Here is a 23,647-nt window from a genome sequence, read left to right on the forward strand (position 1 = left end):
ATGGTGCTATGTGCTCCATGAATGAATGTATTCTTTCCCATTCCTGTGAGTAAAGGATAAGAAACAGTTCACATTCTCTTGAGACAGGCAGTAAGTAGCTTACATTTACACTCTTGCCTGGGGCAATGTTAACTTTCCCACCTTGTGTTATAATAGAGTCCAAAGGGATGTGGACCATCCAGACATTCAGCAGAATATCATATCAGTCACTTTATTGATGACATCATGTTAATCATACCAGATAAGCACATGCCTCCATCCCTCTCAAGAGGGTGGAAAATAAACCCTACAAAGATTCAGGACTTACCATATTAAGGAACTTTTTAGGAATCCAGAGGTCCGAAGAATGCTGGCCTATCCCATCCAACTATGAGGAAAAATATTGCATCTCCTACTTCCTCCCACGAAGAAAGTACAAATCCTGGTTGGTCATTTTTGTCCTGGAGGCAGCGTATTCTGTACTTGGGAATATTGCTATGACCTATTTATCAGGTAACATGAAAAGCTGTCAGCTCTGAGTAGGGCCGAGAGCAGGAAAGGGCTGCGGTGAAAACAGCCATATCACCTAGCAGACCCTGAGTTGTCAGAGGTATCAGTAGTGGCTCCCAGGATTCCATATGGAACTTATGTCAAGTTTGTAAAGACTTGGCTTCTAGAAAAAAGCCATGACATCTGCTGCAGAAAATTATACACCATCCAAAAAGTATTTCTGGGATGCTGCAGGCCTCTGGTAGAGACCATGACCATGGGCTATAAAGTGATCACAGGGCTAGGCATGATCTTTGTGAACTGGATTCTGTCAGATCCAACAAACTATAAGCAATCCATTGTCAAACTGAAGTAGTACATCCAGCCTGGTCAGGGATGGAGGCACAAGTAGGCTGCATAAGTGTGTGACCCAGAACCCCGACATCATCGTAACTGTTGCAAAGCATCACTCCCTCAGCTCACACATATGGCCACGTGGGAGTTCCTTATGACCAGAGCTGACAGGTGAAAAAAAGGCTGAGTTTGACTCATGGATGCACTCGTTTGGTTATGTCAGTGTAAGCCAAAAATGGATTGCTGCTAAACAACAGCCCCATTTAAGGGTATTCATGTAAAACAGAAATGAGAGGGAAATCCTCCCAATTGGTGAAATATTGGACGTTGCACTGGATTATCCACTTTGAGTGAAAAGTGGCATGAGTTGAGGACGTATATGTGTGGACTCCTGGACAGTGGCAAAGAGCTGGGTCAGGGGTACAGAAGGAGAAAAATAGAAAGATCAGGGTCAAGTTGGTTGGGGGAAGAGGCATGTGGATGTAAATATGCAAATAGGAAGTGTCAGGTTTTTGTATCTCATATTAATGCTCATTAGAGAGATCCATCATGGACAAGGTACTGAATAACCAACTAAACAGAAAGAGTAACATCACTCAGCATCTGCCATTAGCAGACGAAGAGCTGGCACAATGGACACGTGGGTGGAGTAGCCACAGTGGCAGGGACTGAGGCTATGCATGGGCCCAACAGCTTGGGCTCCCATCTACCAAGGCTGATCTGGCTACTGCCACTGCCAAATGCTAACCTGCTAGCAACCAAGACCAAGACTGAGTCCACAATATGGCACCATCCCTTGAGGAAACCAACCATTCAACAGTGGGAAGTTGATTACATTGGACTCCTTCTATCTGGAAGGGGCATTGATTCGTCTTGACTTGAATTCATACATATTCTGGGTAGAAGTTTGCCTTTCCTGGTTTCAAGACCTCAGGCAGTACCTCTATCTGAGGCTGAGTGCCTGGTTCATTGACATGGGCTCCCACATAATACTGTCCCGAGAATAAGGACCCACTCACTTTACAGCAGAAGAGGTATGGAAATGAGTGCATGACAATGCGATCTACTGGTCTTATCAAAAATGCATCCATCTGGAAGATTTAGGAAGGTCTTTTGAAAGTACAGCTGAGACACCAGTTTGATGATGATACCCTAGGAGGATGGAAGCATCATCCTCTAGGTCACAGTAGATACCCTGAATCAGTGGCCATTTTTCCATGACGTTATGCTCCCAACGGGTCTGGGAACTAAGGGGTGGAAGCAGGAATGGCCCTACTTGTCATGGTCCTCCACTGACCCCATTGGGAGAATTTGTATTCCTGTCCCCATGACTCTGCACTCTGTGAGGTTGGAAGTCCTAGTTCTGAGAAGGGGAATGAATGCTTCCACTAAATGACACAGCATGAGGTTCATTCAACTTTAAGGTATGACTGCTGCTTAGTCACTTTGGACTCCTCAAGCCAAGAGACAAGACAGTCACATAAAGGAGGCCATTCCAGCAGGGATATTGACCCTGATCATCTGGTGGAGGTCACGCTGATATTACAAATGGTGACAGAAAAGAATTTGTATGGCATCCGGGTGATCTACTAACGTGGCTCTTGGTACTTGGTTTCTCAGTTTTGATAGTAAATGAAGAACTAAAGCATCCTCAACCAGGTTAGGATATGGGACCCCTCAGGAATGAGGGCTTGGGTCACCTACCAGGTAAGCCACCAGAGCCACAGGTATGCTAATCCAAGGATAACGGGAATCTGGAATGGGCAGAAAAGGGAGAGAATGAGTATCAGTTGTGCCTTGAGATCAGCTCTAGCAGCAGGATTTTAGTTCTTCCCACTAACCTTCTTCTTGTGAATTTTCCCAGAAAAACAGACCAGTCAAAATCTTGGAGAAACTGTCCCAAGAACTTGTTATATAAAGAAAGTATATCTAAATGATGCAATGGTCTTTGGATAATGGTCTTTAGTGGGTTTTGTGGTACATTGCCTAGCTTTCCCCTTCAGGACTGGGACACTCATTCTCCAGCTGCTGGGAGTTTTAGAGAATGATGGTATCAGCTGAGTCCCTCTCCAGGAATTGCCCTCACCCAAGATCACACACCATCTGGAGAAGGGATGTGCAGCCTATATCCAATGACTTCCTGATAAGGCTATAACAGCCTAGTCCCCTTACCTTGAGACAAGACAACTCTGGAAAGCCAACTCAGCTCCAAAGCTCTGCATAGAAATTCAGCTCCATCCTCTGCCTGTTCCTGCTGCCTTCACTCCTCCATAGGTGTTGATCTTCGAGGGCACTCCCCAGTCAACTTCCTGCATGCACGTCTCTGTCTCATAGTCTACTTGCCAGGGAACCAGATAAAAGATACCCTCCCAGTCTCAGCCAGTTCTGCAAAACCCACTGTGTAAGTCGGGCAGTGGGAGTAACATTATCAGGGGAGACTGATGACATTTTCCCTTCACCTTTGTGCGTGACCCCTTCTGTTCTCTCTTTGATCTCAGACCATCTCATGGTACTCCACCCACTAGCCCAGAAGATGCAGGCATTCCTGAACATCGGAGCGTCAAGTGTATCTCTTGGCTCCTTCCCCTCGGGACCAATATCAGTTGAACGAAATAATAGAAAATTCCATAAATGTAACATGTCAACTGGGGGAAGGTGAAAGGCAAATAGCTAAGAAAAAACAATGAATTGTTTATCATTCAGAGAGATATTATCCTGAGAAAGTTTGGGGATCTTTCTGTTCACGAGGCATGGAAACTATTTTCTATCCACAGTGATTCTTGGTGAATTTCAAAAGTTGGAAAGACCTGAATAAAGATGATAAGCCCAGCACAATAGTCTCTTTAGGACCCCAGCTGTTAGCAATAGCCCCCAGGGTCTATGTTGGTCTAGCCTGAGAGAGCAGAGGACCTACAGTAGCAGAGGTGCAGGGCTCTCCTGTGTACTTCTCCCTGCACAACCCAGGGACGTCAGTTAGGGAGACTCAGCCTTCCTTTCCAGCACAAATGATGTTAGGTCCTATGTGGTGCTCTAAGATCCCTTGCAGTGTAATCAGACAGACAAGTACCCATGTCTTCATTTTATTTTATTTTTTTTTTTTGTTTAAATTTTTAACATGAAGGGAAAAGTATCGTCTCATGTAAATTAAAAGTCTGGAGCATTGGGCTGTGGCCAAGGGTGGATCCAGGTGCTGAAGTCATAAGAGTTCACCTCCATCCCTCTTTGGGGGCTTTGCTTTGTTCTGTGCTGGCCTCATTCCCATGCAGGCTTTCCCCACACGGAGGCAGATGGCCCCCAGCAACCCCTAGTTTATATGGTCCCCGGTGCCTACAACTGTCCATTATCTCCTGTTACTTCATCCACTTTCCTGGTTCCTGGCCTTTGGCTCCTTTTGAATAACTACAATTTTGTGATTTCCCATTGCTGATCTCATAATTTATCTGGATCTCCTGTCATAACTTCATGGCTCTCAGACTAGGTCAGACAGGTCTCTGGGTCTCTGTTTAATTTGGTTCACATGTTTTAAGTTGAATAAATGAACAATTAATGGTTTTAATTCTTCCTTGCAGGAAAAATTCCATCTCATTCTTTAACCGTGTTTGCTCAACGCAGGCAGTAATCCACATTCTCATACAGCATTATTTGAAGTAGGAATGGAAGGTGGGTGGGTGGATTTTGAAGATTTGAAGCAGGAGATGGTATTGTATAGGTGCTGCCCTGGTCTTTGCTCTTCCAGGTGTGTGCCCTTTCCTACGCAAAAGCCATCATTGTCCACTGGCTGCCAGATCAACGGGTGACGTTGTGCAGGGATTGGTATTTGTTTAAGAGAAATCTCCCCGACTGACCCAATTCCTGTAATGCATTAAAAAAATGACAGAAGTAATATTTTTGTTCTTGTTTCACTTTCATTCATCTTATTTGATCAGGGCTGAGCAAAACTGACATCTCATCAAACTCCAAAGTGTGTTTCAGCACCAGGTTCATTGGAGGGTGGCATTTAAAACACAGACATTGCAGGAACAAATGTATTTGCCAATCCCGTCCAGCGATATAAACCTGACCTTTCTCCTGTAGATTTATTGACATGGGCCTGTTTGGTATCATATTTCATTATTGTGTGTGGATTGAAAGTTCTTCTCTTGGAAAACAACTCAGTTGGGGCCAGAGTGGCCAATATGCCTTCCCTTCATGGTGAGAAAGAGGGAATTAGAAAGTCAGGTACTGACAGGATTAGCACAATTCCTCAAAGAGTGTCTTTAATTAAAAAACACCCGGTACCAGGAGTATGGAACTGGAAGATATTTCCTTTTGGCAAGTGGCTAAAGCAGAGGAATTACATCCAAATTTGCTGTTATTTACTTGTGGGGCACATCACAGGTTCCTTGCATCCAAGAGCCCTGGGAAGTGTCCCCTTCCCCCGCCCCCAGCTCGATGCAGAAATCCATCTCTGATACACACTCGCTCAGTCTGCTCTGATACACTCAAGTGTTAAGAAACCTACCATTTCATCAGGCCAAACAGCTGTAGGAACAGACAATTTGTGCATTCGTGTGACAAAGCCTCTGAGTCTAGATACTCTTCTAGGTATCTGGGATATAGCAGTGAGCATGAGAAGTGAGATCCCTGTTTTTGGGGTGCTTCAATCTTACAGAGGAAGATAGTTTATAAGTTAAATTTTTAAAAAAACCAATATAAATAGGATAACTGTAGAAAGTGAGGAGTGTCCATTATTGTGTACAATAGGGAAAGGCAACAGAGAATGCCTGAGGGGATGAGGGGTGATGGGTTAGCACAAATTGTTCAGGGAAACATTCCTAAGGTAGATAGGGGATATTTGAGTTGAGATATGATTAATGAGATGGAGCTACTGATGTGGGAGCTGGACCAGAGATTGTTGCAGGGAGAGCATATCACAAGTACAAAGGCCCTGAAGTGGAAATGGTCTGGTGGAAATGGTCTGGCATAAACAGAAATATCTAGTATGGAGTGAGCTTGGACCTTCAGGATGGAGGAAGGTCAGGCTCTGAGATGAGCACAAGAGGTGAACAGAGGGTGATCAGGTAAGCCCACCTTAGGAGATTTAATTGACTGCGATACTGAGCTATTAGAGGTTGTTAAGCAGGGGAGTGACAGCAGTTGGTTTAGACATTTTTTAAATTGAAGTATAGTTGATTTACAATGTTGTGTTAGTTTCAGGTGTACAGCAGAGTGATTCAGTTATACATACATACATACATATCTATTTTTTTCAGTTTCTTTTCCTTTATAGGTTATTACAAAATATTGTGCTATACAGTAGGTCCTTGTTGGTTGTCTATTTTATATGTAGTAGTGTGTATATGTTAATCTCTCCTAATTTATCCCTCCCCCCTTTCCCCTTTGGAAACCATAAGTTTGTTTTCTATATCTTTGGGCTATCTCTGTTTTGTATGTAAGTTCATTTGTACCTTTTCTTTCAGATTCCACATATAAGTGATATCATACAATATTTGTCTTTCTCTGTCTGACTTACTTCACTTAGTATGATAATCTCTAGGTCCATCCATGTTGCTGCAAATGGCATTATTTCATTTTTTATGGCTGAGTAATATTCCATTGTATAAATATACCACATCAGACTTAATTGACAGTTGATTTAGACTTTCAAGGGTTATTCTGATTGTAGGATGGGCACTGAATTGGAGGAGAACAGGTAGGAAATAACAGAAAAAGTTGTGTGGCTGTTGAACCAGTTCTAGGAAGAGGTGATGGTAACCTGAACCGTATAATCAACTGAGCCAAAATCTGTGTGTAAATAAGGTCTTCCCTCCCCCGACCCCCAACCCCGCCCCCAGCCACGGAGACAGAGTGCGTCCAGCTCTTTCCCACCACTCCAGGCACTTGGTGACAGTGTTTATGATTCTCCATTACCGTCTCTTCTCTGGGTAAAGAAATCCCATTTCTTCCAATTCTCTTCTGCGTGACAAGATTTGAAATCTCCCTCATCACCCTTATCACTCTTTTCTGGAACTGCTCCATTTTCTTCATGTCTCTCATTAAACATAGAGCCCAACATGGAGCAAAATACCTCATTCATGGATTACCATTTTGCATCCAACCTCTGCCCTAGGGAAAGCTCCCTTCCCCCCACATAAGCCCATGTGCTTCAGTATCTGGACTCTACCCCTGGCTGAGAGGCAGAACACTGCACCACTGGCGGTTAAGCCAGTGGGTATGTCCCATCCCCCCACTGTGATTGGTCCAGACATGGTCACATGATCCAGTCTGAATGAGGTGCAAAGGGACTCTGGCCGGGGATTCTGGACTAAGAGTCTCATTTTTCACCACCGAATTCAACTGGAAATATGGAGTCTTGAGAGTTTCCAGCAGTCAACTAAAGACCATGGAGGGAGAGTTGGCCTGAGAATAGACCTCCTTTCCAGTAAGCAGAGCTGAGAAATGAGGGGCGGTGGAGAATAGGAGAGTAAGAACTGGCATTTGCATCCTGGATCAAGCGATGTCTAGTCTAATTCTGGATAGTTAAGTGAATCAATACATTTTCTCTTTTCTTAAGCCAGCTGGGTCAGGTTTTCTTACACTTGCTATCAGAAGAATCCTAACTGACAGACAATAGAGAAGAGTGGGGCCATGGCCTCCCTTGAACATGTCACTATACCCCATTCAATGCAGCCTAAAATTGTCACCTCTGTCAGCAGCTGTATTGTCCTGTCAAAGTCTATTCTTTGAGCTTCTAGCCAATGAGAGCTCATGCCTTCCTGTTCGGCAATTTCCTTCTCAGTTTCTCTCTGAGACATCCTCTGAGGGTTTATGTAAAGCCCTTTTATGAATTTAGTACTTATTAGGGGTCCCTCTTGCACTTGACATGTATCCATTTTTGCCTGAGATGCAAACTCCTGAGAACCCAATATTATGACCCATTTGGGGGGAAACAGCAAAAAGAACCAATAAAACCTAACAAAGCTAAGTCTAATCATTGTCAGAAACACCCATTTGGCTCACTAATGGGTCGAGACGGAGGGGGCTGTGATATCTCAGTGCTTTTGCCTTTCACAGTCATTCCTGTGATGCCTGGGAAGCCTTCCATTAAGCTACACAGCACAGCCATTTGTAAGGGGCCCCTGAGAGCCATGTCTGTGTTGTGGCTTTTGCAGCGTAACTGGCTGAAGTCAGAGCACTTGGTGGCTCAGGAATGGACCAACTGCCTTGAGGAAAGTGGGAGCCTGCAAGCCCAGCCCTCAACCCTGCTGATAAAGTGAGGTATCATTATGAGAAAAGGAAAATATCCAGCTCTTTGACCTTAGACAGACAGGGATGGTGCCAATAAATGGCTTACAGTATCCCAGACTGAGAGCCAGGACTATTTGGGGGCTGCTAGCCCTGTTGGGGAAACTGAGACCTAGAGAGGGGTAGAAACTTCCCCCAAGGGGATCCAGTGAGTTAGTGGCTGAATGGTCCTGGATTAGCGCCAAGGTCTTGTGTTACTTAAGCCACCAGGGTAGCAGAATGGTTAAAAACAGCTGCAGACACAGCTACTCAACAAACAGGACATCTGATCCACTCTTTGCTTTCCTACGGCAGGTGAGCTGGGCCACCCCGCGGATGAGAAGGCTCCCACATTCACACAAGGGACCCTGGAGACAACATTGCTAGAGATGAGATGAGGGGGGCATGTGGCTTCTGGCTCAGAAGGCAGGAGATCAGCCTTCTAATCCTGATGCCATCAGAGCAAATCACATCACCTCCAAACCTCAGTTTAACCATCTGCAAAGTGTGTATAAATAATTGCTAACTCTTATGCGTCAGGCACTGCTCCACATTTGATGTTATGAACTCTTTTAAGCCTTATAACAATTCCACGAAGTATTTGCCTTGATCTCCAATCCAAAGATGAGAAAATGGAGTACAGTACAGGCAAATTAATTGGGCCAAGATGTCCCAATTCAAACTGAAGCAGCCTGGTTCCAGAACCCACTCTTAATTTTTATGGTAAAGTTGCCAAATGATAATAATAATTAATAGTAAAATAATATTGCTAAACAATAAAATATAAATGATAAGAATAATCTAAATAAAACAATGTATCCCTCATAGACCTTGTCTTTTACTTTCTGTATTCTGATGCTTTGACACCTGGAGCCTTGCTAACCTTGGTGAAACTGTCCTACCCAGGGTCAGCCAATTCCTAGAGGTAGTAAACAGCTCTCTTGTGGGTGTGCTGTTCAGATATAAACCAACCTACCCAGAGCTCACACCCTCAACCCCCTCCTTCATCAGGTTCTCACACTCCAGGCCACCATCCTCCTGCCCTAATCACCGAGGGCCAGGTGACAGACAACTAGGACACCCCTTAAATCCCAGTGTCCGCTGAAATCACTCAAACTAGCAAATCCTAAACCTGCTTATCCTGCCTTGCTCTTTCCTTCTTGCAAAAACCACAATAAAGGCTCTGGTGACAGGGTCCCCCTCTCCCTCTGCCCCCTGACTGACCCCAGTGCTTTCTTGTGTGGCCCCCTGTGGTGCAGTGTGCCCCCATCTCTTGTGAAGTGTGAGTAACAAACTATCTTTTCAATGGCAATCATCTCCTGATCTGTTGGCCTTATCATACCTCAAGTTTTCTATCAATACACTATATTTTAAAACAATAAGTGAAAGCTTTTTGCACAATATAATGCTGAACAAATATCAGCTATTATCCCCCTATCCCTGTGGAGAGAAGTAGTATATACTGAATACTTACCAAATTTGTGCCTTGTCTTTTACATAGATAATTTCATTTAATCATCAGTATTGTTACGGCAAAAACTAGGAGTTACTATCCCCACTTTACAGATAAGAAGACTGAGACTCAACAGATTTGAGCAGTTTTGTTGGGTTATCCAGCTAGCAGATGGCAGCTTCCGGGCTGGACTCTCGATTTGTCTGATCTTAAAACTTCTATCCCCTGCTCCATCCATGAGGGGGCCGGAAGAGGACCCTGTGAACCTCATGTCAGAGGGAATGTGAAAACAAACAGACTCCAAAAGAGAAGTCTTCTCCTTTTCCTACCAAATTACCTTCCCTTTCTGTTGCATCTTAAGGAGATTTTCTCCATAAAGAAATTTCACCTCCTACCAGCCTTTGCTTCTTTATGTATTAATTCATTCTCTGGCTCATTTGAAAGACAGGGGGTGAAAGCCTGACTTTTAAATAACACACATTTTAATTTCATCTTGGTCTGGATCAATATTTCCACTTGTTCCAAGCCAGCAACTCATACTCCATCACCACCACTATTGTCTGCTATCCACCTTCTCACAGCAGTTCCCTCGGCAAAGATAGCTCATTAGACTCCACTCATATCCCTGAGCCAGGGTCTGGCTATTAGAGCAGCCACTCCCACATTCCATCTCCCCATGATATGGAACTCCATCATGATGGACAATTCCTTTGGTGCGAGAAGATATTCTGATGAGAACTCTTAAGAATGAACCCATTTTTAAACTTGGAGATTGGGATTGACATATACACAGTACTATATATAAAATAGATAACTAATAAGGACCTACTGTATAGCACAGGAAACTCTACTCAATACTCTGTAATGGCCTATATGGGAAAAGAATCTAAAAAAGAGTGGATATATGTATATGTATAACTGATTCACTTTGCTGTACACCTGAAACTAACACAACATTGTAAATCAACTATACTCCAGTAAAAAAATTTTAAATATAAATAAATAAATAAAAAGAATGAACCCTTTTGGCAGGGAGAAGGCATGTGCTGCCATTCAGAAGAAATGGGATGGAGGACTATGCTGGGACAGGGGCAATAAGGGCTCAGATCTCCAGAAAAGGAGAAAGGGCTGCCATGTGGATTTGCCCAATCTCCATTCCTACCATAGAAGCATCGTACTTAGCACACAGAAGTAGGTGATAGTGGACATCGGTGTTCTTTCCTGCTCTTCCCCCTCTCTGTGGACTCAGTAGCCATCTCTTCTTCTTGGGGAACCACTCCCTCCAATCTCAATGCCTGTGGTCTCAGCGGGGTCAACACCATCCCCCAGTACCAGAACTGACCAATTAGATTGTTGCAACTGCAACCAATTCAAGTTAATGAGACTCAACCTTGGAATTTAAAACGAAATGGTGCCCTTTCCTTGTGTGTGGGTCAGCTGGTGGGAAGTGGGCATGGAGGTGCTGGTAGCCGTATTGGTAACATGTGGGGATAGCCTTCCTGAGAATGAAGCCAATGACAAGGAAAGCAGAGATGGGGTAGGAAGACAGTTGACTTGGTCTGTACACCCAGGTCAAGTTCAGCCTCAAATTAGATCCCCTGACTCTCAGTTGTGTGAACTGCTACTGTATCTTTTATTCTTAAGCCAGATTGAATTGGGTTCCATCTCTTGCTTCCACACCTAGTACCCCTCTGAGCTGCACAGGAAGGACCTTATATCTGCTCCAGCCACAGAGGCCTTATTTCCCCTTCCTTGATGGTTCCAGTCTTGTCTCTTGAAGTTATGCTTCCTGGGATTATCCTCCTTCACTCCCGTTTTGCCTGGATAATTTCTCTTTAATCTCTAAACCTCAGCTCAGACATCATGCCCACCAGACAAAGGCAGGCCCTCTGTTACACACTGCACACACCATTAAGCTTTCCTTCAGAGCACTTAGTGCAGTTGTAATAATGCATTCGTTTTGGTAATTCTCTGGGGTCCACTTCCCTATTGGCAACCCCACAAGAGCAGAGATTCTGTCCGCTTTCCTCTGCAGTAGATCCTAGCGTAGTGCCTGACACACAGTGTGCGCTCAATAAATCTTTGCTGAATAACTGTGGACACCACACAGTAAGAAAGACACTGACGCATTGGACTGAGGCCTGGGAAGACAAACCAGTGGCTATTCCACCCTTTAAGTCTCAGTAGAAAGAAGTGGGACTTGGGAGAGTGGGATCACTCTCATCAAATATCCAGAGGAGGGTATTCAGAAGGAAGGAGGAGTCTTGCTTCTACTTCTCTACAGAATGGGTCTGCAGACAATGGGGGATAGTATTAAGGAGACAGGTGCTGACTCTATATGAGAAAAGACTAGCTAAGAGCCACACTGGGAATTCTGAAGACAGATTCTATAAACTGTTCTATATTTATTAAAGTTTCCATAAGGACAATTTGAGTGGGTCCTATGAGCCTTTGGCTGTATGTGCAAATCCTGAATCGCAATCATAGATCTTAGTTTCAAAGAACTGCAGAACTAAGGAGCATCATAGAGATCTAACTTTCTACCCTCCTTCTCCCTGTAGTTTGACCCTCAAGCAGTGGTGCTGGGCTGGAAAGGTCCTCCTGGTGAGGAGCCCGCACCTTACACCCTTGTCTGAAGATGGTCTGCTGGTGTGTTTCCATCTCCACACTTCCTTTACGCTCCTTGAGCAGGGTGCCTTTTTGAGAATGTTTGGGCCTCAGAGCCTTCTGGTTGGTCTCTGGATGGTCAACAAGTCGCAGGGTGTCAATATCAGCCTTATAGCTAATATTGTTCAGAAATAGGATTTTTGGTGAGAGACGTCGTTACTCCTAAAGGTGGGCCTGCTGGATGAACTAGCTAATATCTTGGCTTCCCTCAGCCCCTTTACTACCTCCACACGGATAACTCCAATGAGATAATTACTTTTCTACTAATATAAACATGACTGCAATCAATACAGTTAGTAAAAAACAGAATTTTCAGAAGAAAAGAAAATACCAATATTAAATACATTTATATTGACACAAAGGCAGATTTGTCTGGAGCGTGTGTGAGTGTGTGCATGGTCCTTGGGAAAAAACTCAGAGCTGTGCATCTCCCAGTGTCCCAGCGTGGCCAAGGACACACCTTCTCCTCTGCCCCCAGATGTAGGCTCTGGGGAAAGCAGAGTGTGAATCATGCCGAGGAGAATTAAATTTTTAGAAAAATGTTCTTCAGGGACTCAGATCCCTTTTGGAGGTCTGGGTCCCCTGTTGCTCTTTCCTTGGGCTGTGGAGTCTTTTGCCAACTGTTTTTCTCCTCTGGGTTTCATTTGTGTCATCTAGTAAGAGAGAATAATTTCCCCCATTGAAATACCCTCTAAGTGATGCTGTAAGGATCTGATGACAAAATTGGAACAGCTTTGGAAATCATAATGTCTTCAACACATGCGAGGTGGTCTTTCCATCCTGATTGCCTCCTTGCCTCCTTCATTCTCATTTAATAACACCAGTGGGGGTGGAAATTCTCCTCACCTGAAACTTGCCATCAGCTCCTAGGGAGTTAATTTGGCTAAAGTAGAAGCTGTAGAAGCAGGGCAGCTGGAAGGAAAGGGAATAACAACATCCACAAGATCAAATATTTATTGAACACCCATTATGGATTGGCCCTGGGTTAAACATTTTACATCAGTAATTTCATTTAATTCTTGCAACAGTTATGTACTCTTATACTCCCTATTTTACGATGAGTAAACGTAGGCTGGAGTGATTTGTGTGAAAGAGTTGAGAGTGCTCTTTTAGAAAAAATAGACAAGAAAGGCATCTCTGAAGAAGTAATATTTGAGCCAAGAAGTGAACCCTGCCACAATCTGAGAGAGAATATTCCAGGCAGAGGTGTTGAATCAGGAACTTGCTCAGGGTGCAAGTGGTGGGCTGGGAGAAGTGTTGTAGGAGATAAGTCAGAGAGGTGGGCAGGGTGAGATGATTGGGGATCTCCAGGATGGTGGCAAGAAGTTTGAGTCTTAGTCTAGCTGTGAATGTGGTGACCATGAGAATTAAACAAAATGATAGGTCCAAAGTGGTTTATGAGCTGCAAAATATTAAATTGATATGATATGTCATTGTAGTCATTCATTCATTCAACACTCTTCCCACCCTCACTCCTGTACTGGTCCATGTCCAAGGTGCTTTATTCAAGGAGCTCAGATTCAAAACACTTCTAGTTGTTTCCTGGATTCCAGATGGACAGTTAATGGACCAACCCTGTCCTCTGAGGACTCATGAACTAGGAATTGATCAGGTGGGAGAAGCCCAGAATAAGGCAGTCCCCAGGAATCCCTCCTTTTGATTCCTTCCCAAACTAACAAGACATTAAAAGAAGACCTGCTCCCTAGGTATGGGAAAATGTGTAATGGGCCATTGCAAGATGAGCCATGACTACTTTGAAGATAGGCTTGGAGCAATTCCAGAGAGAAAGGCTCATTTCTAATCATCCAGATATTTCCTTTTGGGATTTAGTGTAGCCTGGGAAGAAATGACATTAAATACTCTTCCCCAGCACCAAAGGGAAAATGAAGAACAGAGAATTTACAAACTTACAGATTTTATAGCAGAGGATTTGCATATTGCACATTGGTTTGCAGCCTCAAATCTGGAATCACCCTATGAATGTATGCAAGGAATAAAGCAATACAGACATGTCAGAGGCATAAAGTAATTCACAGCTAATTGGTCCAAGCAGCGTCTAAATTAGGATGGAATTATTGCACAGTCACCCAAACCTGGAATCCTCTATACTTAAAAAGTAGAATATGTTTTCATTATCCTTGGTCTAAGACTTTGTAATTTTGCCAATTTAATGGCAAATGGCATCTAATAGCAATCTTGCCAATTCAATGGTTGAATATTTTCTCACTGTTGCTTTTAGTTTTCTGGATTACAAATAAAGCATATTTTTTAAAAAGGAGGAGAGAGATGTATTTGTAAATGACTTTAAGCACTGATTACAGTAACATAAAGCAGATCATCTTATGTTTGTTCTGTGGTTTGCCTTTGGTATGACATTTTCTACTCTTTCTGGAGATATGTGAGTGGAAGTAAGATATGCTATCAAAAGCAATGCCACTTAGCCAAATACGTGTCCAATAGGCCTATTGTTTGTCTCTTGGGCATTCAACAACAGGTGTGAGACACCATCTCTATAAGTAAAGTAGTTGCTGTTGGCTCCTGCAGCAGAAACGTCTCACATCTCAGTGGTCTGAAACAATAGAGGGTTATTTGTCACTCAGACAAAGTCGTGTGAGGGGTGGGTGCCTCCCCTACACAGTTCTCCTCCAGATGGTGACACCAGGATCCAGGCCACTCCTATCTTGTAGTTATGCCATCAGAACAAGGGCTCCCCAGACCATGGTGGTAGGGAAAGAAAGGGCTGAAAGATTGTGTGGACTAATTTTAAGGGCTCATCTTGAGAGTGACTTGCATCACTTTTACCCACATTCTATTGGCCCAAATCCAGTCACATGACCCTACCAAGCTGCAAGGGAATCCGGGAATTATAGCAGAGCACAAGGACAGAGACGAGCACTCATACTCTCTGCCATAAACTTATATGTCAGCCCTGTGCATAATGAGAGGGATACAGAGGGGACTAAGACATGGACCCACCCATCATTTCACAGTCCAATCAGAAAAAACAAGTGATACATACATAATTATGCCATAAGGCAGGATATGATTGGTACATAATGAGAATTATCAATTAGGTGCTACAAATCTCTCAACCTTCTAAATGACAGTATAGGTTGAGAGAACAGCAAGACAAAGTGGTGGAGGCCAGAGAGCATGAGGTGTGTCTTGGTAACAGTGAGAGAACACTTTAGCAAGGACATGTGAGGGGCACAAGTGGCAGGAAATAAGTCTGAAAATTTAGTTTAGGTGCAGATCAGAAAAAAGCTAAAGAGTTTCAGAAGTCATTGACCTTTTTTGAGATGGAAACAAAAAGATTAAGCAAAGGAACTAATTTGATAAGCACCAGTTTAACTGGAAAATAGGAGAAGTATGTAATCACTTTATGCCTTGATATCCTTATCTGTAAAACAGGGATATTAATCTTTAATTTTTGGGGTTGTTGTGAGGGTTAAATGAATAAATACATGTGAAATGTTTATGTATTTACACTAATACATGTAATAGTGCTTGACAATATAAGCAGTTCATATTAATATTAGCTGAAGAATATGTAGTCTTGTTTTACTAATGTCTCTAAGGGAGACACTCATAACTCAAAAGACAATCTTGACCAGGCCATTGAAGAGACTGCCCAAATGTGTTGACAATCAGGGTAAGAGGACCAAAATATCCATGGTGAGGATAGAAATGATTTTCTGGAAACTCCAATATTTCAGGAAGACCACATTCCCTTCCAGGTACCCTCTTGCTTTAAGAGAAAGAAAACATCAAGGCATATTCCAGAGAATATGGGGGACTGTACAAGGAGCCTTGGGCAAAACCGTACAGCTGTTAAGAGAGTGAGTGCTGGTCTCAGAATGTCTGTGAGAGAATTCCAACTCTGCCATTTACAAGCTGTACGACCTTGCACAGCTTATCTAGAACCTCCTTAAGTCCCAGTTTCCACGGGTGTAAAATGAGGGTAATACCTCACGGGTGATTCAATAAGATAATATGCGTACGACATTCTGCCTCGTACCTGTATTTCACAAAATGTTCAAAAAATGCTGCTTATTATTTGCTATTATTAATTAGAAGGCATAAAGCACAAGTAAAAACTAAATTCTGTAGCCAAATCAAGAGTCAATACAAGCTCAAATATTTGGATATTTAAAAACAATTTTAAAAAACTGTGGGATCATTTCTATTTCTTTTTAGATGTTTGAAAATGTTTGGGCATTAACCCGGAGAAGTGACTACATCTGGTCAGTTGTTTGTCTTCCCCAAAGGAGAACCTTTAAGCATATTGCTGATTTCAGGGATAACTGACCTAAATCTAGCTCAGCAAAAATCCTACAGTTGAGTTTTGTTCCTGATCAAGTTCCATTGTGACCCAACAAAATCCTGGGTCTTGTGCACTTGGAGGGAATAAATCCACCTCTGTTCATCTGGAAAGGGCTCTGAAGCCATTCAAGGAAAGGGGGGGGTGATACCTCTACTCTCCAAAGCCACCCACCCCTGGGGCCCTGAACAAGGCTGGCTTCTGCACTGGGTGTAGACAGTGCCCTCTCCTGACCCTGCACCTCCTCCAGAGCAGCTGCACTCAAGCTGTGTCTCTCCCAGTCTCTCTTAAGGTAGAAATTGCAGTCTAGGACTTTGCCTGCCGGTGAAACCCGAAGGTGCTGAGTGGGTTACAAGAGACCCCACTGTCCTCACTGTATCCTACTGAATATTCCAGAATCAGTTTCTCTACTTAAGATAACTTCCTTCTCCTTCAGCCCCCTGCCCCCCAAAAACAGAAACCTCAATTCAAATCAGGAAAATTAGTTGCATATAATTCCATTAATAGTCAAACTCTGAATCTGGTTTGGACTCAGTGACCCCTGTCCCAACCCATTCTTGATGGTATGAAAGACTAATTCAGAAGGAGTAAAGGAGAAAGAGTGTAGAAAAGTTAAAATCACTGTATACAGTCTAATTCTTCAAACACGTATTGATGCCTATTGCATTTCAGACCCTGTGCTGGGCACTGGGGATGAATAAAACCCTGCCAATGGCTTTGGGACACAAGTAAAGTGAAGGAAACAAAAGTATAACCAGTAAGTGTAACGACCATAGAGAAGGATAAGTACCATAATGAAAGTAATCACCATGTGAGGTGTCTGCACAGTGGAGGGGGTAGAGGTGTCAGAAAAATCTCCTGGGAGACGGGACGTTAAAACCGGGTTTCTGAGATTGAATAGGAGTTCGCCAGGTGGAAAGTGGGGTAGAGAAATGAATCAAACGGGAGAAGTGCTCTAGGATCTCGCTTCTCAAAGTGTCGTTCATAGACCAGCATCATCATAATCACCTGCACAATTTCAAGCCCCATCCCAGATCTGCTGAATGAGAATCTGTATTTTAACAAGATGTCAATGTGATTCATGGGCACCTTAACACCTGAGAGCACTGGTCTAGGAGGACGACACAGTCAGAGCAAAAGAAGGAAGGATAGAAATCTGGACCTGCTCAGGGAACTCTAAGAAGCTTAGACCAACCAAGGAGCCAGTCAGGGGCAGAGGTAGATGAGGCTAGAGAGGCAGATCCCACACCCACACCACATTTGCAAGGAAGGCAAGACACTTCTTAACCCAAAGCCCTCCGCTTGGAACCCCCAGGCCCGTCCAATAGCAGTGGAGACTCAAACCATGACCAAGTGAGGGGTACTGGCAGTTTGACTCTGGCATCTGTCCCACCTGAGAGAACTGACCTCCGTTTGCATTTCCTCTTCCAGACCCGGGTCCATTAGAGCCGATTCAGCTGTTTACCTCTGCCCACATCACAGGGCCGCTCTGATGAAAGTTCATACGGACCAATCAGGCCGATTTCAATTAATCCTAATCGTCCCGTTGGGATTCCTTGCCAATAACTAAGATGTGGTGAGCCGCTGGCATGACGTCATCACGGCTTTCAGAATTCCCATGGATGGTGCAGGCTTCTGTGCACAATGGTGTGTGTGTGTGGCTGTGTGTGTGGCTGTGTGTGTGTGTGTGTGGGTGGGTGTGCATGCGTGCTAACGCGCATGCGTGTACAGTCATCTCTGCAGCACGCACAGAGAGGAGCTTCTCAGAGCAACCCGCCTAAAGGTGGAGCCACCAGACAGATTGGAGATACAGACACTGGTGTGGCTCCCTAAACTTCTTTCAGAGAATCTATGGACATTTGCTTGAACGTTTGGGTCTCTTTCCTTCACCTCTTGGCACAATCATGAGGCTTTTTCCCTCGTCCTTTATTCATTCTGTCTTTATCCTCAAATACCACATGTTCCGTCACATGGCCTTTGTACATACTGTTCCCTCTCCGTGGACTGCCCTTCCATGTTCTGACTGCCTGAAGAACTCTCTGCTCAAGTGGTGTTCACTTCTCATGCTGAATGGAGGCTGGGGCCTGTGGGACACCTCTAGGGCAGAAATTATGTATCTTATCTTTGTCTGCACCTTTGCACCAAGCACATTTCTTAGTGCAGAGAACGTATCCAATAAATGTGTAGGGAAAATTCCACCCTATTGGGACTGAGATAGTCAGAACACAATTTTGTGAATAAGTTTAGTCAAGTGACAAGGGTTAATTTTTATTAAATCTGCATCATGATTTAAAGAATATATGGCAAATCTAGATACACACTACTATATATAAAATAGATAAACAACAAGGACTTATTATATAGTACAGGGAACTGTATTCAATATCTCATAATAACTTATAATGGAAAAGAATCTGAAAAAGAATATATATATGTATGTATAAATGAACATTTTGCTGTACACCTGAAACATTGTAACTCAACTATACTTCGATTAAAATGTGGGAAAAAATAAAGAATATGTGGCAAATCTATAGTGCTGAAATCTTTCCTTAATGTTGCCTGAACATCCACAGAGAGGGATGTAAAGTAAAACAGAGAAAAGATGTGAATTGGAGTATTGGGGGAAGAAAGAAATCTTGACCATTTTGCAAAGCCTGGTCCAACAGGACGAGCAATATCTCTCCCAGGACAATTCTGAGCCCCATAAAGAGGCCCCAGAGGCAGCCCAATTTTAGGAGCTTTTGCAGCTCTTTCCTGACTAGACCACACCCTGTTGGTGTAGGACAAGGAGAACGTGGGACACCAGCAACCAGGAGGGACAGGTTCCGACTCCAGCCACAAGCTCCCACGACCAGTATTGCAGTAACCACTGGATTACAAGGGGAAGAGCCCCATGACTGGAGCTCCTTGAATGTCCCTGTACTTGGAGCCAGGTCATCTGTATCACATTGTCTGGAGTTGGGGGGTTCAAGTGGCAGGGAGAAAGGCAGATTAAGAAGATGCGTACAGGAGCCAAATAAGCTGGGGTCACATCCAGGCTCCACTGCTGACCAGCCAACCACATGACCTTGAGGAAGTTTCTTGACTTGGCCAAGGTTCAATTTTCTCATCTATAAAACTGAGATGTTTGCCATAGCTCCCTCATGGGCTGGTTGGGAGGATTGAACAGGACGTTACATGTGTGTTCCTTAGCCCTGTGCCAGGCACACCATGTGCGCTCAGTAAAGGGGGCGCTTACTCTACCTTCCTACCTGATAGTCATTGCTACACAAGACAGAAGGAGATGTCCGTAAACACCCAGGAGCCCATGTGGTGATGGTCAGACCCCAAGCAGAATAAGGACCACAATCACACTCTAAGTAGACTCTCCCTCTCCCACACCGCTCTCCTTTGTGTCTTCACAGAGGCTTAGAGAGTCAAGAGCCCCAGCTAGGACTTGTGGTCTGATGCCCTGATTCTAATTCCTGGCTGTGCCATGGGACACTGAGCGAGATATGAGGCTTCTCTGGGACCCAGTTTCGTCCTCTGTAAAATGGTGCCATTCACAATTATCCTACAAGGACTGAATAACTTGATGCAATGATGTATGCAAGAGTGTTTCATGACCTGTAGAGTTCAGGATGGTCCTACCACAGTCCTACTTTGTAGAGTGGGCATGTGGCTTTTAGGATTTGTGTTTGACCTGGTCTTGGGGGAAGGCAGAAAGCTCGTGTGTCTTTTCCACTTCTCACTTGGGGGCCTTTGAAATCTTGTTAGACTCCTCTTAGATACCAAATTCATCAGGGCTTCAACAATTCATTCATTCAGCACATGTCTATTTTGAGCCTCAAATGCACCAGGTGTTCTAGGTGCCAGCAAGACATCAATGAATGGATCATAAAACTAGTCTGGGTTATTTTCACTGTCCTGTGGGCCTCCAAGGTCCAGGCAGCTCATGCCATGCTGCTGGAACATGACATCACAGTCTGTGGAAGATCAGACCACTCCAGCCCAGAGATATTAAAAACCTCAGCACATTAAGATAGCACAGCCAAGTGGATAGATGAGTTGTGGCTAGATTCCAAAGCTTCACAGTATTGTAGTAAAATGATGTATCAACAATTTAATGTAGCATAACGACCTGTTAAGAAATTATCCTGTGCTTGATTTTGGCCATTTCAGATTACTTTGAAAAAAAAGAGGAAAGAAATGTCCAGCCTCCTTTAGCACTCCGTGACTGACAGGCCTGATAGGAGAGGAATGGCAAAGGCCTGTGAGTCTCTCTTTCCCGTAAACCCCACCCAGCTCTTTAAGAGGGCATTAGGGACATGGATATAGATATCTTCCAAACTCCTTAGATCGCCTCTTCCCCTGTGGGTGCTTGGTGAATAAGCATCAAATAGAATTATTTCTGATGGAACAGTCATCTCTCTATTGGGTACTAGAAAGGAATTGTATTCTCCTTATCAGTGTTCTCTGGGTTTTCCTGGGTTTTGCTACAAACCTGTTCAAGTCACCCTGCTGCATAAAGCACTTCCTGGGCAGCTTCCAGTACTTTTCCTGGGAAGTACAGGGGGTTCTGGGAAGACTAACCCATAAGAACCAGCGATCAAGGCCAGACACAGGCGGTGTGAAAATCAATGGGCCAGCGGTTTGGAAAGTAATCACCAGCTTACTTATCAACATCACTTCCTCCCACTCACCCAACTAAGCTGGATGAGGACCCAGGCTTGGGCTCATTTAGCCCTAATCCATTGAACCAGCACAGTGCCCAACACATAATAGCTTCTCAGTATGTCTTTGTCAAATATTTGAATGACAAGCACATATATTGTTACAAGAGGTAGCACAGTGGTTAAGCGGGGAGGGCAAGCTCTGGAGCCAGGAATCGGTGTTCATTTCTAGCTCTATCACTTACTAATTGCACAGCCTCGTCTGAGCTGCTTTACTCTCTTAATTTAACTGTGTCTCAGTTTCCTCATTTGTAAAATCAGGACAATAATAGTACTGACCTCATAGGATTATTTTGAGATTTCAATGAGCAAATTCATATGAACACCTAGTACCTAGCACATGCTTAGTGCTTACTACTATTACTACTGCTACTACTACTACTACTATTACTGTTATTTCTATTCCATAAATTATATCTCAAAATGTGTACAAAGCATGACAACAATTAGAAAAGCAAAAGTAAGTGTAGTTCCTAGATGTAAGGGAAGGCTTCCTGGAGGAGGTAGCACTGAGCCAAGCCTTGAAGGATTATCAGCCTGCTAGTTAACAGTAATCTGGGTAGCACACGATCACCAGTCCTCAGTGGTGTGAAACGATAAGTGTTTATACAGTTCACATGGCAGCTGGAGTCTATGCTAGCTTGGATAGGTTACTCTAAGCTGTAGGATGGGATAAACAGTTAACCTGGGCACATCCTTCTTAAAGTGATGGTACAAGTTCAAAAGAACACAAGGAAACTCACTAGGCCTCTTAAGACCTAGGTTGGAACTGGCACACTGTCACTTATGCCTCATCCCCTAGGCCAAAATAAATCTCATGGCTGAGCCCAAAGTTAAGGTGGAAATACACTCCACCCCTTTATTGGCAGGAGCTGGCACCGTCACATGGCAAAGGGTATGGATACAGGGAGGGATGAAGAAATGAGGACAAAGATTCAGTCTTCCAAGGGGGAGAGACTAGGGAAAGACCTGTCCTGTGAGCAAATGTATGAGGGCCACAGTAAGATTGTAAGGCAGCTGGCTGGATTGAAGAGGAAAGTGCCTGGGTAGAGCATCATGAGAAAAAAGACTCAATGAGATTGTTCACTGAAGACTTACCATGTAAGGCAGCCAGATGTAGATAGATGGGATAAATCCAATGACTTCCCTTTGCTCTTGTAATAAAGGCTCTAGCCTGGAGCGTCCTGTAGTGCCAGAAAGTAAGAAGATCCTTTAAAAAACCCACAATAATGAGAGTATGTCAAACAGTCTCAGGAGCCACCTGAAAGAGCTCCCAATGGCCAAATTTTAGCAACAAAATAAATAAAGTAATACTGGATTATAACTCATAGTATAGAGTAAATATCCATAAGTCCATACTGATAAAAATACATACATACATACATACATACAGGAGAAAAGAGAAATCTCTCATTTGGAAAAACCCAAAGCTCTTCCCAAATGTATAAGGCCCCATATGATCTAGCCCTTGCCAACCTCTCCAACTTCATCTCCTGCCACTCTTCTGTTTCATCCAGTGTTCTAGCCACACTGTATTTCTCGGGGGCTTTGCATCTGACATTTCCTTTGCCTGGAACATTCTGCATCTAATTCTTCACACAGTTGGTTATTGTCATTTAGGTCTCAGCTCTACTGTCACCTCCACAGAGAAGTCTTCCCCGATTGCCCTCACCATACCCCCTTCCTTTGACCTGCTTATTTCCTTCATAGCACTTAGTATTTTGAACATGATCTCATTTTATTAACTTGTTTATTTGTGTTCTCCCCAATTTACAAATGAGCTATGAGAACAGTAACCTTCTTTACTTTCTTTGCCACTGGGTCCCTGATGCCAAGCAAGGTACCTGGCACATAGTAGGTGCTCAGTGAGTATTTATGGAATAAATGAGTGAATAAATGAACACTTATCAATCTCCAGGTTCTTGGGGTCAGACACAGTGTCTAACACAGAGTAAGGATCAATATTTGTTTTGTGGTACGTGCATGGCTTTACATAAAAATAAATTAATAGGTTGATAAATGAATGAAGAAAACAAGGACTGAATATGAATAGTGAGTAAAATATGTTTATAAAATCCTAGGCTGGCCCCATATAATACATTGGTATTGAATGCATTAATCCAGATTAATTCTGCAGAGTTCTCCTGAATATAGGGCTACAGAAAGCTACCCTGGTTGGAATTTCTGGATAGTTTGGACCTCAGCTTTTGGGGGTGCCTGTTTGAAGTAAGGAGGAAAGGATGCCTGAGAAATTCTCCTCTCCAAACATTTAATGAGGCTTTTGGAACAGATCATTTGGAGAGGAAGCTCCAGAGATAAGGGCTAAGGTATAAAAATAGATGGATTTCCTTATTGAAATGACTCCCAGTCGTATTTTCCCTGTGTGGCATAATGATTAAAACTCAT

General features: G+C 43.6%; 1 long non-coding RNA gene across 1 annotated transcript; it reads right to left on the minus strand.

The window, feature by feature from the left end:
- Window positions 1-530: 530 nt before the first annotated feature.
- On the minus strand, window positions 531-23,290 carry LOC309616288. The gene is made up of 2 exons (XR_014237416.1): window positions 22,340-23,290; window positions 531-2,576 (listed from the first exon to the last, which is right to left on the minus strand). It is a non-coding gene; the product is annotated as an uncharacterized lncRNA (long non-coding RNA).
- Between the last annotated feature and the right edge of the window lie 357 nt (window positions 23,291-23,647).

This window comes from Balaenoptera borealis (assembly GCF_965194805.1).
Source record: "Balaenoptera borealis genome assembly, chromosome: 19".
NCBI lineage: Eukaryota > Metazoa > Chordata > Mammalia > Artiodactyla > Balaenopteridae > Balaenoptera > Balaenoptera borealis.